We start from the raw sequence: 13,267 nt of genomic DNA, 5'->3' as shown, positions 1-13,267 counted from the left end.
ACACATTTACAGACCATAATAAGAGTGTAAAATTGTACTCTGTATGCTGATCTGCAAATATTTAAAAAAACTCAAATTCCTGTTCGGTTCTCCTGCAACATGCTTGAGTGTCGGCATAGAGGTGGGGGTGAGGGTGGGGGTGGGACCCTGGCATTATGTTTCGTACACGCATTTAGCCTGTTGTTCCGTGTGCTAGTGTGGCGTTGAATAACTTCCCTTACAAAGAATACTCACTCTGCAACTGATGAGTTTTTAAAATAATCTACAACAATTTTTCCCCCTTCAACTACCAAACCAACAAAATCAAAGAAAATTTCACAACATTAATGGATAATATACTATTTAATACATAAAACCACGAGACAAATCTGGAATTTTATTTACAGATATTTCAGATAATTTTTCAATATTCCAAATTGTTGAATTTGGCAACATAAGCCAAATAAAGAGTCAGTTACCAGTGATCGAACTTACAGCTAACAAAATCAAATTTAAACAGTTAGTGGAGAATATTTCTTTTGAAAGTGTTTTTAGGGAACATTATCTTAATTCAGCTTACATCAGTTATTTATCCAAAAATGTAATGATGCTTTTGAGACTTCTGTTCCTCTAAATGTTATAGGGACACATTAAAAAACCAAAATCCATGGCTTACTAGTGGTCTGATCAAATACTCACTTTTTATTGCTTATTTTTTGTTTGTATCTATCATCCCCTTCCCCTTGAAATTTAGCCAAATATAAATGATTTATTAATCAATACGCCCATCTCCTTAACAAAGAAAAAATATTTTTAGTGATCTTTTCCAGAAATTAACTATATCAAAGGCACTTGGAAAACAATAAATGAACTTCTTCAAAGAAAAAGGGCACCTTTAAACTATCCTTCAGCTTTTTCACATGGTAGTACTTTTTGTGATCCTTTGGATATCGTATGTAGGTGTAATAGCTATTTCTCAAAAGTTGGTGCTTCTCTTATTAAGAAAATTAATAGTACAAATGTCAACCGGTTAGATTACATCAAATGTACATTTTCTTCTTTCAGGGAGTTTGAACCACCTCATTCCAGTCAGGAGCAGAGATCTTCTCAGCTGCTTTCACGATGCGTTGGAGGGTCTTCCTGCAGGACGTGGAGCAGGCGCCGTACCACACGGTGACGCCGCTGGTCAGGACGCTCTCCATGGTGCCTCTGGAGAAGGTGCACATGACGTGGACGGGATTCTACCTTTCCTCAGTTTGTGGATGGAGTAGAGGTGCTGGTTGGCTTTCTTGGCCAGTTAGGTGGTGTTGGTGGTCCAGGAGAGGTCCTCTGTGATGTGCACACTCAGGAACTTGGTGCTGCTCACTGTTACCACCGTAGCACCATTGATAGTCAGAGGTGCATGCTGAGAGTGAGTTCTGGAGTCTGGAGTCCCACAGGCCAAAAAGGCCCGATAGGACTTCTTCTTCAGCTTGACGGCATCCCTTACTGCCGGTGTCCACCAACGAGTGGCACCGACAGGCACCGATGACCCTGTGGCCACAGCTGCAGCTGGCCACCTCAACAATAGAGGCACGGAACACAGCCCACTCGGACTCAATGTCCCCCGCCTCACCTGGGACATGGTTCTCTGCCGGAGATGGGAGTTGAAACTCTTTCTGACAGGGTACCCTGCCAGATGTTCCCAGCAGACCCTCACAACACGCTTGGGTCTACCAGACCTGACTGCCATCCACCTGCACCATCTAAGCCAACTCACCACCAGGTAGTGATCAGTTGACAGCTCCGCCCCTCTCTCCACCTGAGTGTCCAGGACATGCGGCCGCAAGTCTGGTGATACGACCACAAAGTCGATCATCAAACTGCGGTCTATATATATATATATTGTTCTGTCTTCCACGTCAAACGATGGATAGCTAAGCTCCCTGAAAACAGACCAAATTTATCATGTAACCGACGCAGAATTCTTTTAATCTGTGGGAATATCTTAGACATTATATCTGTTAAAACTCTGTGGACTAACAGGGACTACGTTACCCAGAATGCCCCTATCATTTATTAACATGTGATACATTACAAATATAATAATAATAATCATAATAATCTTCTGAATCTGGGTATCTATTAGGGGACAGAAGACAAGTATTAGATTGTGTTCAATGGGATTTTGAGCAAAGTTTATACCATAAATTGAAGCAAAATGTCTCAGAAAATGTATGTGACACGCCGGGCTCTTATGGGTTAATTAACTTAATTAATGAAGCTCTCTCAATAAGAGGCATGATGCTGTTTTTCAACCTTGACTCATGTTCATCTTTTTAGCTTAGCTTTTAACTCAATTTTATTTGATCTTAATTTATTTTACATAATTTTATTTCACATAATTTTATTTTCATTTTATTTAACTGTACTACTTCTTATTTATTTATTCATTTACTTATTTATTCATTCATTCTTAGCTGTTCTTATTGTTTCTTAAGGCTGTTTAATTTTAATTGTAACTCCAATGTTTTCCTTGTGGGGATCCTCCATGCCGGGGTTTTTTGCCTGCTCGATCTGGGCACGTGGCATGAGGCAGAAAAGGTGCCTTATAAATAAAGTTTGATTTGATTTGATCTTCATGAAAAACTGTAATTGTCCATCTGCTGTCATACAACAAAAAGCTGAGAAGAATCACAGCTCCTGCAGCCGAAGCAGGAAGGAAAGATGACAATTTATGGTTATATGTTTAATCAGCACAGCAGATCCTGGAAGCCCTAAAGGCATCATTTTTCCCATCAGATGATGCACTTTGTCTTACTGGTATTAAAGGACAAATGGAGGTTCTGAAAACTGCTCCACAAAGATGAGGCTTGATTGCAGAGTGAATATTGCAGAGTGAAGGGAAGGGCGCACAAAAAAAGTGTCATGGACAGTCCACCCAGCCTCTTCGGTGTCCTCTGATTTCCTTTCCCTTTTGCCTTCCTTGGTGCTTTGCTGCCCTGTTCTCCCTCTCATCAAGTTGATGGCTCAGCAGTGACACTGCAGAGCTGCTGCCCATCACTCATCAACCTCTCCAGCTTAAAAGCCCAGTTTCTTCACCAACTTTTTGCCAGTATGACAACTATTCCTCATGTGGTATTGAGCCCACTTCTGTCGATGGTTATGTGACTTACTCCTCTTGTCCTCTGACAAGTCCCCTATTGCCTGTTTTTCCTCGTGCCTTTCTGAGGACTTCCTTGCCTGGATTTCGCCCTTCATTAACAGAACTCTGTTCAATAAACCTTTGTTTCTCTCTTCAAGTCCTCCCTCTGTAGTCATGAAAATAAGAGTGTATCATCAGCGTGAAGAGGGGATGTTGAACTGCCAGCAACTTTGGCTACATCATTAATGTAGAAGGAGAATAAGGTGGGGCCCAAGGTGCAGCCCAGAGGCACACCTTCGGAGATGGCAAGGGGGTCATTGGGTGTTTGTTACACATAGCTTAACCCACGGTCGTAGCATTAGCTGCTAATGTGAGCGGTAATAAGCTGATAAATAGTTTACAGGTCAATGTGATCTAATGGTGAATAAAAAAATAAATAATGGGAGATTATCTCAGAGAGAAACTGATTTTAGACTGAAGGGACACAGGAAATCTTTCAATTGTGTGTATATGCTAAGATCTGGCCGAACATCAGTAAGTCACTCATGAGTAGGGTCCGTGTTGTCACCGGAGAAAGAAATAAAAGGAAGAAAAAGAAAAATGGATCTGAATTTTATTATATCTACATTATATTAATTAAATATATTATTATTATTATTATTATTATTATTATTATTATTATTATTACTACCCCAGCTTTAGCCTGACCCAAGTCTTTACATTTAGCATTTTAGAAAATGTCCCAACTTCTCTGACTGAAGGTTTGAAATTAGAACAAAGAGAAAAAATGTAAAAAGAAGTGATTTCTTACTGAAGTGTGTCCTCATGTCCATCAATCCAGACCCACTTGTCAGTTTTCTGCAGCCCCATCCAGTATCCGTGATCTTTGTCATAGTAGAACTTAATATTTGTACTGATGAATTCCTGTGATTCATGTTGTAGCAGATAATCAGAAAAATTCACTTCTTCATATTTAGATGCATCAATTCTGATCAAAACTTTTCTTTTAAAAGTGCATTTTGGTAAATTAGGAAGTGATATTGCAGTGTTTGTGTGAAAGCTCACCTGTTCCTGCAGGTTATCAATAACAATCAGATCTGCAGCTTTATCTTTACAGTACTGTCGACTGTCACTCCATGTCTTCCAAGGACTGTCTTCATAAAACAGGTAGCACTTTTCCTGGTACTGAATCCAGCCTTTCCGACATGGCTGACACTCTGTGTTCATGAAACAAACAAACAAAATATTTAAAGTCTAATTACAAAATCTTGCAACAAAAGACAAAAAAAAAAAAAAAAAAATATCCAAACATTAAAAACAGAAAAGAATGCTTCACTTTTGGTTTTAAAGAGTCAAATAATTTATTTATTGTACTTAATGTGAGACTGAATGAAAACACTAGAACAACAATGAAATCTCATCTCATGACTGTCCAATAAAATAACCAAATAAAAAGAAAACACTAAAGTGAAATAAAAACAGCACATAGAATTATAAAATCACAGAAGAATAAGATGACATGTAACTGTTTAAAAATTCTCATGACCGGGTCTTTTTTATCCGTTAATTCTTTTTCTTTTTCTATGGTCCAGTCTGAGGGAAGCAGTTCAAAGTCTGTAGAGGCTGGTTCTGGTTTCCCATGATGCCTCTGGCTTTCCTCACTTTCTGCTGCTCCTACACATCAGGCAGTGAGTCTGTGGGAGGCCACCCTCACCACCCTGCTTAGAATCTTTCACAGAGAGTTTACAGAGAATGTCTGGAGAAGAGAAAAACAGCAGTTGTCTGGACCAGAATGTCTGGTTGATGTCAGAGGTCAGAGGAGAATGGACAGACTGGTTGGAGATGATAGAAAGACAACAGGAAGTCAAATAAGCACTGGTTCCTACCAAGGTCTGCAGAACAGCATCTCTGAACACACAACACGTCCAACCTTGAAGCAGATGGGCTACAGCAGCAGAAGACCACACCGGGTGCCTCCTGTCAGCTAAGAACAGGAAACTGAGGCTACAATTCACACACACTCACCAACACTGGACAATAGAAGATGGAGAAACATTGCTGGTCTGATGAGTCTCCATTTCAGCTCCACATTCAGATGCTAGGCTCAGAATCTGCTGGAAACATCATGAAAACATGGATCCATCCTGCCTTGGATCAACGCTGCTGCTGCTGGTGTAATGGTGGGGGGAGATTTTCTTGGCCCACTTTGGGCCCCTTAGTACCAACGTGGCCTGGTTTAACCAGCACAGCCTACCTGAGTATTGTTGCTGACCATGTCCATCCCTTTATGACCACAGTGGAGCATCTTCTGATGCTACTTCCAGCAGGATAATGCACCATGTCACAAATCTCAGATCATCTCCACCTGCTTTCTAGAACATGACGATGAGTTCACTGGACTCCAACGGCCTCCACAGCCACCAAATGGCTGGTGAGTGTTTATGCATCATGCATGGATGTTATTTTTAAATTTATCAGTCTTACTTGATGTCGTAGTTGCAGGCTCTTTAGGTTTAACTTCAGAATAAATAACCGGGTCCTTGTTTTCCTCTGTGGGAGAAAAATAATATTCATGAATAAGAAACCGCTTTATTAGCATTTATTTGTAGGTAGGTATAAACAGCACAGGTTAGCTAACACATCACCATGTCAGAAACAGTTCAGTTAACTTATTAGCAGGTGTCGTTAGTGAAGAATGAATGGTACCATGTGAATAACTAATGAACTGACACTAAGCTGATTCAGTGTGTTGAGAAATGAGATGGTTGTTTTGCTTGCCGTAATAGTTTTCTTAGCAAGAAAAAAAAGAGAGAAAATATTTTTCACCAATAAAATTTGGTTAAACTAATTTAGCCTCCTTTTGGTGTGACAGTGCTGCTCTCTACTTGGTCCTTTTTAACCTATGGTTTGTTTTTAATGACAAGTAGTGGGACCCAGCCCAGGGTCACACTTTCAGTATGAACTTTTAAATATTGTGAATTACTCTCTTCAGACGGGTGTTTTCCCATCTGCCTTCAAAACGATGGTGGTGAAGCCCCTTCTGAAGAAGAGTAATTTAGATGCTACTGTTTTTAATAATTACCAACCTGTATCCAACCTACCAATTTTAAGTAATCATTCAAAAGTTATTTTTATTCAGTTAAATGACTTTTTCTATAAAAACAATATGTTGGAAAAATTTCCATCTGGTTATAAGACAAACCACAGTACCAAGACGCCCTTTAAAAGATCGTTAATGACCTGTGTAACTTTGACGCATGGAAACTTTCAGTTCTGGTTCTACTGGATCTAAGCGCCACCTGTGAAAGTAATTTTAATGCATATGGTAATCAATCATATTTACTCATATAATAATCACACGTGTAATCATTCTTTTTTTCATATATTACATTTATTCATTTATTACCCTCGATTACATTTCATAATGTGTATTTTCCTTATATAGAACATTGAAGTTATTATTCTCCTGTTGGGTTATGATGCAGGCTTGTGTGAGGTCAGGCTGATCTCTTTACTTCCAGACTCTTGATATGGGAAAAGTTGAGACTGGTGGGCCTCTCAGGTACTGTTCTTAAAAGATTTTACTTGTATCTCACAGATCAACAGTTTTTTGTAAGTATGGATACATGCTTCTTAAAGATCCATAAAATCCAATGTGGGGTTCCCCAAGAATCAATTATAGGCCCACTTCTTTTTAATCTGTGCATGTTGCCTTTTGGGGATGTCATCAGGAGACACAGCATTGATTTCCACAGCTATGCTGATGATATGCAGCTTTACATCGCTGTGTCTCCTGATGACCTGGAGCCAGTTAACGTCCTTTTAAACTGTATTTTAGATATGAAGTCATGGATGGCAGAAAACCTTTTACAGCTCAATCAGGAAAAAACTGAAGTTTTAATTATTGGTCCCGAAGACAACAGAGAGATAATTTTACTAAAATTACAAAACTTTAAATATTGTTATTGTGGGAGAAATCTGGGTTTTCCTTTTTGACTCTGAGCTGGATTTTCACAAAGACAGTGTTGTATCATCTTAAAAACATCTCCAGAGTCCGCCCTTTTCTCCACCAGCACCAAGGTGCTGGCAATAGAGGTGCTTTTATTTCCAGTAGATTAGATTACTGTAATGCCCTGCTCTCTGGTCTACTCAAGAAGTTTACTTCTAACCTGCAATTGCTCCAGAACTCAGCAGCACGTGTTCTGACGAGGACCAGAGCGTGGGAACACATTACACCAGTTTTAAAATCGCTGCATTGGCTCCCTGTGCATTTCAGGATTGATTTTAAGATGTTTTAATGGTCTTAGACTTTCTTATTTTGTCAGACCTGCTTTTAGATTATAAACCCTCACAGACCCTGAGATCCTCTGGTACTGGCCTCTTAGTTGTTCCCAAAGTCAGAACCAAGACTTAAGGCCTGGGTGGTTCATGTGGTGGCCCCCTCTGTGGTCATGGATGAGCTGGCTTCCGGTGTTACTGGATCCCCAAGATGTTGTTTGCTTACAGCAGTGTGTAACAGTTGTAACTGTGTAATGGACGTTTAAGGGTACCTTTGGTCGTCTTCTAATGATGATGTCATTCAGATGTTTCGAGAGAACGGATCGTTTTGCACACACATAGACTGCAGGTGGACATTTTGGGAGCTTAGCTCTTCTCTTTCTTTTCAACCTCGTTGTGACGAACGTGTTGTCACGCTGTTTTATTCATGTATGTGTAACCAGGTGGTTCTGCATAGTGAGGGAGGCTGATGTTTCCGACGCTATGTGCAGCCGTGGGGGCGTGGCAGGGCGTGTTTCCACCTCCGTGTTGCCCGCTCTGGCTGATCAAGGGGATTATAAACAGGTGCGGGTAGCTGCATTGTAGCTCTGTTTTCGGCTGTATACAGCATCTGAGTGCGTCGCTGCAGGGTTCTGGCGGTGTGGATTGGCAGCAGAACTGGTGGAGTTTGCCGTCGGAGTCGCGGATGTCCCCCAGTCTGGCTGGTGAAGGTAAATGACATTAGCAGTTAAAGGCAGTGTGTGTGGTTGTTGACAGACCCGTCGTTATGGGCGGGCCATAGAGGGCCCGGCCCCCCTTAGTTAGTGCTTGTGCCCGCCCCCTGCTGGAGGCCCTGGCCAGATCTCTAAAAACAATCTCTAATTTTTTACTATCATTATTATAATTTTAACCACTAATGTTGCAATCTTCATCACTAAGACATTTAAAATATAAACAAACAAGTGTAGTTTTCTCTTATTGGAGCTATTACTGCTGCACGTAGACTATTAGCTACATGACGTAGCCTACGTCAACGTTGCCGTGCAAGTTACCGCGCAATGTGATGTGTGAGAGAGGAGGCTCGTGAGTTTCTGACGAAGAAGATGACCGATACTCCGGTTCCTCCTAAAGATGGAAAATGGACAATAGCCAACATCCTAAGTACATTCAACTGTGGACTCCAAGCAATGCCGAGTGTTGTCAGAGCATACAACCTGGCTCTAACCTTAGGAGCATCGACAGCAGAATGTGAAAACTCTTTTTCCACGCTAAAAAGCGTGTTCTCTGAACATCGACGCAGCATGCTCCAGAAACGCAAGGCCCAACTTATTCAGCTCGCTTTTGAAAAGGACCTCACGCACAGATTCAAGTCTGAGTGGAAGGATGCACTGATGAGAAGGTTCAGCAAAGAGAAACGCCGCCTCCCGCTGTACTGACTGGAGAGATGACAGCGCTGCCTCCACTGAAAGTAGGTTGAAAGTCTGTGTGTGTGCGTCTGTGCGTGTACAGAAAATGTATCCGTCTGTTTTGAAACGCCCCCGCCTCGGTGTTTACTCAACCTGAGATGCTTCTGGTGTTAAATATGTTTTTTGGATATTTCTTTACGTAATATTTTACTTTAAAATATGAAGACTGGTGTGGGTTTTTGCTGGATGTGCTGTTGGCTATTTTTAACTTGCATCAGTGCTGCGCAGATAAAGGATTATGTATAGTAATAATTTTGCCCCCCCCATGCATTTGATATGCCCCACTCAAGACAAAGGTCTGGCGACGGGTCTGGTTGTTGACATCAAGCTGACGTTAACTGTTCCTCACCAGACTGTGCTGAGGGGGTGTTCGTGTGGGTGCGTGAAGGACGCTGTATGAGGCCAGATCAGTCTCAATAAGAATGAACTCACGCCAGGTGTTTCACAAATGCACACGCTCTGGTTTGCATTTGTATTTCAGAATCGGAAATGCACACAATCTGTTTCACAAATGCACACGCTCTGGTTTGCATTTGTATTTCAGAATCGGAAATGCACACAATCTGTTTCACAAATGCACACGCTGTGGTTCACAAATATAATTTTGAGGCACACTTGTAAGATTATACGAATTGCTGAACGTGCATTTACGAACTGCTTCTCATTTGTGAACATCTCTGCATTCGTGAGAGAATTCTCTGCGGTGGATTTTGAGACTCCCCTGACGCCGCAGTGTAACGAATCTCACCATTGGTTGACTAATCTGTCAATCAAATTTCCGAGTGTGATTGACAGATTCATCAGTCAATCAGGTGTGTTTGCATTCAGCCAATCATACTGCTCCTTACATTTTCTCCACACTTTTAGACCTGTCGCAGAGCTAATACTGCTATTTGAGCATGGTAGTTAAAGTCCAACTAGCGGGCAGACATGGAGGAGACGCAACAATCACAACCTGTAAGCAACACATTTATCTTACATTCCCTCGTTGTAGATCATGTAATGTTATCGAATTAACTGATTGACTGATGAATCTGTCAATCACACTCGGAAATTTGATTGACAGATTAGTCAACCAATGGTGAGATTCGTTACACTGCGGCGTCAGGGGAGTCTCAAAATCCACCGCAGAGAATTCTCTCACGAATGCAGAGATGTTCACAAATGAGAAGCAGTTCGTAAATGCACGTTCAGCAATTCGTATAATCTTACAAGTGTGCCTCAAAATTATATTTGTGAACCACAGCGTGTGCATTTGTGAAACAGATTGTGTGCATTTCCGATTCTGAAATACAAATGCAAACCAGAGCGTGTGCATTTCCGATTCTGAAATACGAATGCAAACCAGAGCGTGTGCATTTATGAAACACCTGGCGTGAGTTCATTCTTATTGAGACTGATCTGGCCTCATATACGCTGTGGGCAGGTAGGAGTTATGCGCAGCAGATGCGAACATGTGTAATGATGGACAGGTTGGATGGCTAATTCTGTTCTTTGGTGTTACAGATTGCCCCTGTCCTGCTATGTTCTTTAGCTCCTACTAGGTTCTTTTGTCCCTGCTGTATTTGTTTAGTTCGTCAGCATCTTTAGCGTCTTCAGCGTGACTCTAGGCTCTGTTATCTTAGTTGTTGCCTGCCACACCTCACATTGTCAGATCGTCTAAGCTGGCTAAAGCTTGAGCCGTAGGGGTGACGTGGTCGTTCCTGCCCCGCGGTTTATGCGCGCATTTAGTTTTATTTCGGCTTTCCTTCCACATTTATGGGTTTGGCGTGGAGGATTTGCACAAGAGTTTTAGGAGTTTGAGTGAGGAGGGATTTTCTTTTGATAAGTTTAAGTTTGCACTTAGTTTACTAATTTTGTTTGAGTTTGATTATTAATTCATTAATTGTTTTTTTTTTTTTTTTATTATTTTCTTTTGTTTGCAGTGATTTCTTTATGTTTGTAAGTCCCGTCTGCTCAAAGGCATGTTTTAAAGAATTTAATGTGAATAAGGAAATTATTTTTGTATGACTGTTCGTTTCTGTCAATCAGTAGCCTGAACAAACTTGTGCATTTTATAATAGGGAGCTCTAGACCTTATTTTAGAAATCGGTTTGGTCTACCAGAGGACCCTTGCAGTCCCGTCCTCGGTCACGATCCGGGTCATCCCCCCCGTGTTACATATGGTAAGACAGTAGCCGTCCAACCGGGCTTTTTATGGTTGATGAATGTCTTTTTTTTAAAGAACACACACTGTGGAATCTCCAGTACCAGTGTAGCTGTGGTTGCTTTATTAGGCCTACTGAGCAAACTTCTCTTTTCACACGTGTCAAGTCAAATGTTTTCATTTTATTATTATTTTTATACTTTAAGTTCAGAGACAGTAACTAGGGATGGGAGTTTATGTTCATACAGAATGGGGTATGGGTGAGTGGGGGGAGTGTACATGCGCTTTGTATGTGTGTGAGTGAGTGTGTGTGTGATACTGTGTGTGAACTATTATGACGTGTGTTTTTCATTTTTTGTTAAACACTTTGGTGTGTGAAGGCTTTTAAATTTTATTTTTAAAATGCATAACTTGTTTTAGTTATGTAAAGAACATTGTGTTGCTATGTGAATTTGATTTGAACAATTTAATGTAATTATTTTGTAATTTAGTTAAAATTTTAAACGCAATTAACGCATGTGCAGCATGACAAGCCCCATACATCCATCATTACCTTGTATAGGACACCTTTTGTTAAAAGTTAAGGTATATTTTGGTTCAAACTATATATATATATATATATATATATATATATATATATATATATATATATATATATATTTTTTTTTTTTTTGGTCCAGTCCGTTTTGTTACCAACCCCGTTCCTCTAGTTTTCAGAAAGGGTCGTAACAGGGGGCCCAGATGAGACCTTTTTTTAGGTTTAGATTTTATGAAAAATTGAAATGATTATGAAAACTAAAGTGATCGAGTGAAGAAAAACGTCTAAAACAGCCAATGATGTATTTTATCAACAGGTGTTTACTTTGGGTGATGTTGCTGTAGCACTTTTATCACTGCTGCACAATCACTTACACTTCAATGATAAAAGTAAAAACCTGTTTTTATCCAGATCATCAGTTTTATCAGTTTCTTCATCAATGTTCAGAAGAATGTTTAACTTAAGTCGTCACATCAGTGGTTTTTATGCACCACTGTTTCTTTTACTTTATTATATTTTTAACATTCTTTGGGCTCTTTTGTCCTTTTATTGTTCAGCAAGTAGATGAGAAAGTGGGTCAGGAAGACCTCAGGATTGAACCTGGGGCATTTTTTTTTTTTTGCCAGGTGAACTAACTGCAGTAGCAGCAACAACAAGTTATTTTACTCGTCTTTCTGTCTGGTCTTTTTGCTCCAGAAGCAACGTTTCTTTGATGATTTATTAACCGTGCTGCTCTGGTCTGTTGGCTTCACTATCAGATATTACTCCAACAGAAACAGCAGAAACTGCTGCCACCTTCAAACCGAGGTCGGGAGGTGGAGGAGAGGTGATTGTTCCTGGGTGAAACTGCAGCTAGTTTCAGGCTTAGCTCCCTTCACTTTACAGAGCAGTGGTGAAGCAGACACGGACTCTGCTGGAACTAGCAGAGCTGTGTGGTGCTTATTGCTAAAGCTGGTAGCAAAACATTGACCCTAACTCTAACCCAGGAAAAACAGGAAGTTTCTCACAGTGACTTCCTCTGTTCCGACGTTCCCCTTCCCCTCACTACCGCTCTGACCCCTGCTCACATTGCTTCTCTCTTCCTCTGCAGCTCTTAAAGAGGCCACACTGTTCTGTTAGTACAGCGCTGTAAACACCACCATGTTTCTACATTACTGAGACATAACTCTACAAATCTATTTATTTATTTATTTATTTTTTTCTTTTGTGGTGCTAGTTGCCGAATACTGCTTTAAACTGCTTTTTTAAGTTTAAAGGAACTTTTTAATGTTTAATTAAATTTATTTTAATGTTTACATCAAATTAGTCCAGCACTGATCCATAGGAGCAGATCCCTCAGGGGAACATCCGTGGTCTCATCAGGAATATTTTATTCATTCTAGATGACTCATGATGTTTAAGTCTTTCCTTTGTTTTTGCTTCCAGTTAAACAGGAAACAGCTGCAGTGATTTTCTGAAATATGTTCAAACATAAATGTAAAACAAAAACAGTTTATTTAATTCTAAGCAGCTTTAAAGTAAATATTTGGTCTGAGCAGATTTATTCTTTATTCCAGTCTGAACCCTCTTAGACAATCTTCCTGTCGTCCCAGGAGCAGAGATGGGGGATGGATGCCGTCCTCCTCAAGGCTCCAGACAAAAGTGGCGACGTCGTCCTCTGCTGTCTGGCAAAACCTGAATAAGAACAGCTGACCGCCACAGCAACATCACAGCCTTTTCTGAGGAAGGTTACAGGAAGTAGTTGAATCATGTCAAAG

This window comes from Melanotaenia boesemani, chromosome 6 (assembly GCF_017639745.1).
Source record: "Melanotaenia boesemani isolate fMelBoe1 chromosome 6, fMelBoe1.pri, whole genome shotgun sequence".
NCBI classification, from domain to species: Eukaryota; Metazoa; Chordata; class Actinopteri; order Atheriniformes; family Melanotaeniidae; genus Melanotaenia; species Melanotaenia boesemani.
Note: the sequence above shows the minus strand (reverse complement) of the source record.